At 48.6% G+C, this 6,422-nt stretch overlaps 1 pseudogene; it reads right to left on the bottom strand.

Moving 5' to 3' along the window:
* Nucleotides 1–802: 802 nt before the first annotated feature.
* LOC117368865 lies at nt 803–4,054 on the bottom strand (annotated as a pseudogene).
* Nucleotides 4,055–6,422: the final 2,368 nt, after the last annotated feature.

Raw genomic sequence — 6,422 nt, forward strand, 5'->3', positions numbered from 1 at the left:
GGCGTCCCCATGGGATCCCCGCGACCCTAGGGGGCGTCCCCAAGGGATCCCCGCGACCCTAGGGGCGTCCCCGTGCAGCTCTCTAATGTAAAGTAAGGGCATGTAAACAGTACCCGGCGTATAAGACGACCCCCGACTTTAGGGAGGATTTTAAGGTACTGAAAAGTCGTCTTATACGCCGGCAAATACGGTACTTAACACATTTGGTATAATAACACAGTCAATCTAGGGAGCCACACAAAACATGACCTTGAGAAACATCAAATAACACACATGTATCACAATACAAAGACACCGGGCGAGTGGGGTCTACAATAAGAGTCTAGTTGATAAGTGGACCCTCAACATTATAAATGCAGATTTCCGCCCACTTTTAAACTTCATCACCAGTAGGTTGGAAACAGAAAATACCCTCAAATGTTTGACACTTTCTGTACTTAACTCCTTCATGCAAACAAACATCAGGCAAAAGGGGCTGCACTTGTTAAGTACAATAGGAAAGAAATACAGAAGAAAGAAGCATAAGTAAGGGCAACACAAATATCAGATATATATATACTAACATAGGAAGCTCATTTTTCTTTTAGGCACAACTTAGAAAACTTCAAACAGTTATACTCAAGACACTTGCTAAAGACAGTGGTGAACCACAGGCAGTCAATTAAACTCAAACACTTATAAAGAATTATATTCAGAACACCTACTAAGTACAATGGTAAATATTCAGAACTTTTGAGGTCTTAGAAAGCTTCAGTTGAAGATCCGTTTTGTAGTGGAACCAAGTTTCATGTCCGGACACCTTGACAACTGTAAGAGAAGAAATTAGGACAGTAAAAGGACCTATCCACCTAGGTTTCAGGGGGGGGTCTGACTTCCAAGTTTTAGCCATACTGTATTTCCAGAGACATATCCATGGACTTGTGTAGCTATCGGTAATGGGGCCCTTTCCAGGACCCATTTGTGGAGCTCTTGAAGGGCCTTAGCTAAAGATTGGACCTGACTCTGGAGGATATCTGATCCCAGAGTAGCAAAGGAACCAGGATCTGGGTTTACAATGGGTGGTGGCCGGCCGAACATGAGCTCAAATGGGGACAATTTAGTGGGTTTAGATGGGGTGCATCTAATCTGAAAAAGAACAGAAGGCAGCAGGACAGGCCAGGACAGATTAGTTTCTTCAATTCATTTCATGAGAAGGGTCTTAAGAGTTCTGTTCATTCTTTCGACCTGACCAGAGCTCTCAGGATAGTAAGCAGCATTTAATTTCTATTCAATTTGGAAGACCTGAGCAATTTGTTGGACATCGGCAATGAAAGCGGGGGCCGTTGTCACTGCTTATAGAAACAGGGAGACCAAAGCACGGAATTATTCAGGAGGTGACTGAGGGAACGAGAGGTGGGCATGTGGGTGAAGTCTACAGACAGAACCTGCATCGGATATGTTCCAATGGGTTGGTGTCCAAGAGGTGGCAGTCATCTGATTGGGAATTTTATTCTAGAACCGACAACACACTGTCGGACCATATTCTGGACTAGCTGATCAAGGTGATTGATAAAGAAATGTCTCTTGAGAGTCATTTTCATAGTGGGTTCTCCAGAGTGTGCCAAATCATGGCATCTTTTGACAATCGTGAGGGCCAGATGTTGAGGAATGAATATGAGGGTTCCCACTGTGCTCGTGTTTGAAGTATCAGTGTGTGGGTCTGGATTGGCACTTGAATTGGCGCATATTTGTATCCACCCCCCTTTCAGGACAGACTGGCCCGAAAGAGTGCGGGCCCAAGTCTGTTCCTGAGAAGTGTATTGGGGTGTAAGGGAGTCCAGAAAAGGAATGATGGTGTACAGAGGAGCCGAAGGAGGGAGGCAGAGGCTGGCAGCTCGGGCTGTGCGGTCGGCAAGGGCATTGCCACGTGAGATGAGATCAGTGACACAACGATAGGCACGACAGTGCATAACCGCGACACGGGAGGGCAATTTAATGGCCTCAAGGAGGTCAAGAATGAGGGGAGCATGATGGATCAGGTGGCCGGAGGCTGTAATGAAACCTCGATATTTCCAGATGGCCCTATGAGAATGCAAGGTAAAGAAAGCATATTTGGAGTCAGTATATATATTGCAAGACTGAGAGGCAGAGTGGCGAAGGGCAGAAGTGAGGGCATACAGCTCAGCTTCTTGGGCGGAAGTGCCAGAGGGCAGAGGGCCCATGAGTAAAGGGGAAGTGGCAGAGACTACTGCATAACCAGCAATACGAGTACCAGAAGGGGTGACAGACGAACTGCCATCTGTGAAAAGAGTGAGATCAGGATCCCGGAGGGGGATATCAGTGAGATCAGGATGGGAAGAATAAACTAAGTCAACGGTGTCAAGGCAGTTGTGCACGACCGGCTGGGAGGAGACAGGGAGGAGAGTGGAGGGGTCAAGGAGAGAAGCGACAACAAAAGAGACCTGAGGGTTTTCACAAAGAAGGGCTTGGTATTTAAGGAGGCGCTCATTCGTGAGCCACAGGGAGCCTTTATGTTCTAGAAGAGAGGTCACACAGTGTGGGACAAAGAGGTCAATATGTTGGCCAAAAGTGAGTTTATTAGCGTGATGTAAGAGATCTGATACGGCGGCAATTGCCCGAAGGCAGGGAGGCCACCCAGCAGCAACAGGATCCAATTGTCGAGAGAGATAGGCAATGGGCCTACGCCAGGAACCAAGGAATTGAGTAAGGACTCCGGCTGCGATACCAGATTTTTCATGAACATAGAGCTGGAAAGGTTTGGAGGGGTCAGGAAGGCCAAGGGCAGGAGCCTGAGTCAGAAGTTTTTGGAGGCAGCGAAAAGACCGCTCCTGAAGTTGGGTCCAGACAAAAGGGGCTGAGTCAGCGCCTTTGGTGGAATCATACAGAGGACGAGCAATAGTAGAGAAATCAGGGATCCAGATACGACAGTATCCGGCAATACCGAGGAAGGCGCGCAGGGCTTTGCGAGTATCAGGAACAGGGAGACTACAGACAGCCTGGACACGGGTGTAGGAAGGGACCTGGTACCCTGGGAAATATGAAACCCAAGGTAGGTGACACGAGGAAGGCACAGCTGAGCCTTCCGGAGAGACACACGGTATCCGCAATGGAGGAGAAACTGAAGGAGAGAGCGAGTGTCCTCCTGACAAGCAGAGATAGATAGAGAGCAGAGAAGAAGATCATCTACGTACTGCAGGACTTGGGAATCAGATGAAGGGGAGAAATTAGCAAGGTCTGAAGCAAGGGCAGTGCTGAATAGAGTGGGGCTATTTTTAAAGCCCTGGGGTAGACGGGTTCAGGTTACTTGGGAGGTTTGTCCAGTGGAAGGGTTTTCTCATTGGAATGCAAAAATTGGCTGACTGGTAGGGGCTAATCGACAACAAAAGAATGCATCCTTGAGATCCAAAACAGTGAAGTAGGTAGCTCCAGGGGGAACCAATCCCAACAGGGTATAAGGATTAGGGACAGTAGGATGGATATCCTCTACAAGACGGTTGACAGCACGGAGGTCCTGGACGGGGCGATAATCAGGGGGATCACCGGATTTTAAAACTGGAAGGAGGGGGGTACAATCTAGCAAACGAGACAAATGGACGTGTATTCCCTAGAGAGCAGACTGGGATATGCAGTACTGCTTGATAGAGACCGGACTGGCAGAAGCCTTGAGGGTAACAACAAAGGGTGGGATATTACGTGCTAGTCCATGGGACCCAGACTCAGCCCAAACAGTCGAATCAAGGCCCTCAAGAAAATCAGGTACAGAGAGTGGGGGTTTGCTTGCCATGGGTTCTGACAATAGGGAACAGAGGAAGCTTGGTGAGGGGGCAGCGGAGCGGTCAGGAATGGGTGTGAGGTTTGCAGAAGGAAGGTCCATAGTCAGACCGTGAGAGGACAGACGAATAGTGGCTCTCAAGCGCTGGAGAAGGTCCCGACCAAGCAAGGGGACAGGACAAGAGGGCATGTACACAAAAGAATGTGGTATGGAATGACCACCAATGCGAACCGAAACTGGTTCAAGGATAGGGACCGAATCAGAAGAGCCAGTTGCACCCATAATGGAGATAGATTTGGAAGAATGCTTACTGAGAGGGCGGGTCAGAACTGAGTGTTTGGTGCTGGTGTCGACCAGCATAGATATAGAATGGTCCCCTATACGGACATTGACCAAGGGCTCGTGGGAACCGAGCGAGTAAGTTGGGAACAATCCGGAAAGTCCCTGGTACTCACTGCGAGCCGGTCTGTCTCAGTAATCAGTTTCAGAGTCAGACTGAAAGGATGCCAAACCAATAGTAGGCTGGTCCGTAGTTTTAGCCTGACAGGTACGGGGCTTGCTTGGACACTCGTTCTTCCAGTGACCCCTCTCCTTGCAATAGGCACACTGATCCCGTTCCAAATTCCTACGGGGTCCTGTCCTATCAGGCTGGGACCCCATAGGTTTTGAAGGGCCAGAAGAATAGGGGGTGGCGCTTGGAAGAGCGGGACTCAGAGTTTCGGGTAGGGGGCCGGTTACTTGGGAAAGTATTTTGGAGGGCTACAGCAAGGAGGTCTGCTTTGCGCCGGAGAAGCTTATCAGCTTCTTGCTGGTTAGCGCTGTCCCGATTCATGAAAACACGCTGGGCAATTTCAAGGAGCTGGACAGTGTTCATGCCTGCGAACCCATCCTGCTTCTGGAGTTTCCTATGGATATCAGGTTGTGTCTGGCTCACAAACGAGGTATTAACCATACGGAGGTTTTCAGGTTTTTCTGGGTCAAAGGGAGTAAAGGTACGGAAAGCGTCACAGAGACGTTCATAGAATGCGGTTGGGGATTCATTAGACTTTTGGAGGACCTCAGATACTTTAGAAATGTTGGTGGGTTTCCGAGAAGCCAACCGGAGACCCTCAAGGATATACTGGCGGTACCGCATAAGGAAAGTATTATGAGTGGCATCATTGGGGTCCCAATTAGGGTCCTGAGAAGGGAAATGGTTATTGATCCAGTTGGGGTCGGCTGCATCCGCATCCGCCTGGGCCTTTGTAAGGGATTCTTGCAGAACCCATTTACGTTCTTCGGTATTTAGGAGACAGAGAAGTAGTTCCTGGCAATCTGACCACGTGGGGCGGTGTGTGCGAATGATGGACTTAATTAGATCAATAGTTGCCTGTGGCCGCTCTGAGTAAGTAGGACAATGGGATTTCCAATTGTATAAATCAGTGGTGGTGAAGGGCTGATATACAAGGCTAATAGTGGGTGGTCTAGGATGCCCGGCGGCATCCGGTGGATTGGAAACAGGAACCTGGCGAAGGGGCATGGCCAAATTTGTAGCCTCCAGAGTCCCCTGTTTCATTTGTCTTCTCATGGGAACTATTTGAGGAGGATCAGGTCTCAAGCGATGGCTGATAGGAGAATCATCGGAAAGAGAAAGAGAGTCCAGAGGTGGATAAAGGACTGGGGAAGACAGAATGTCATGAGTTGGGCTATCAGCCAGGGCTCGGGAAGGGGAAGCTGGAAATTGGGCAGGGAGTTGTACAGGCTGGGAAACAGAAGGCTGAGCAAGAGAGACAGAACTGGGATTGGGTATGGGCTGTGGTGTTACCAAGTAAGAAGGAGGAGCGGTAGATATTTCAAGTATGTCAGTTGAAGGGTCAGACTCAAAAACATGAGTAGGACGATAATGCTCATTGACAGTCTTCCTGAGGGTGAGAACTTGGGACTGGAGTTTCTTGAGTACAGAAGGGAAAAGCCAAGAAGGCTTGCTGCGGACTAAGTCTAACCAACTATCTATATAGGGGAATTGATCAGGATGGCCAGTCTTAGGGTGAGTTACTATAATAAAAACCTGATGGGTTATGTCCTCTTCCAGGGAGCCAGAGGGGGCCAGCCCACACCAAATATTGGCCATTCTAACTGGCACAGACGAATAAGGGTTGATTTGTTAAGTGTAATCAGAGATAAATCCCTTTTTTAAAATTAGTTAACATATCAAGGGATCCCCACAGGTAGACTGACATCCCCCCATTGTGCAATGGAGGACAAAAACACTTCCCTGTATTCCTGGCCCTGCCCGTCTCCAGACTAGGGAAACACAGTACTAACAGGTCCGCACTCGCTTCGTCCTCAAGGACGTCTCAGACACTCTCAAACACACAAAACACAACAAACTTCACTTCAGTTACTCAACCAGAAGATAACAGTTCCTAGAATCCTTCCCCACGACTTCAGCGACGGATCAAGTGGCTTACTAGGCAGGAGAATAGAGACAGGATAGGAAAGATCAATTCCTACTTACCAGATAGTGGCCACTCCAAGACAGAATTAAACTGATACAGATTCTTGTACTTTAAACTGAGACTGGATAAGTCAGTTGAAGTGGTCAAACTTCCTGAGGTCTCCCAAAAGGAAGGCAGCCGGCTAAGCAGACACGTCAGCCGTAGGACCAGAA

The sequence above is a fragment of the Geotrypetes seraphini genome, chromosome 11 (assembly GCF_902459505.1).
Source record: "Geotrypetes seraphini chromosome 11, aGeoSer1.1, whole genome shotgun sequence".
Lineage (NCBI taxonomy): Eukaryota > Metazoa > Chordata > Amphibia > Gymnophiona > Dermophiidae > Geotrypetes > Geotrypetes seraphini.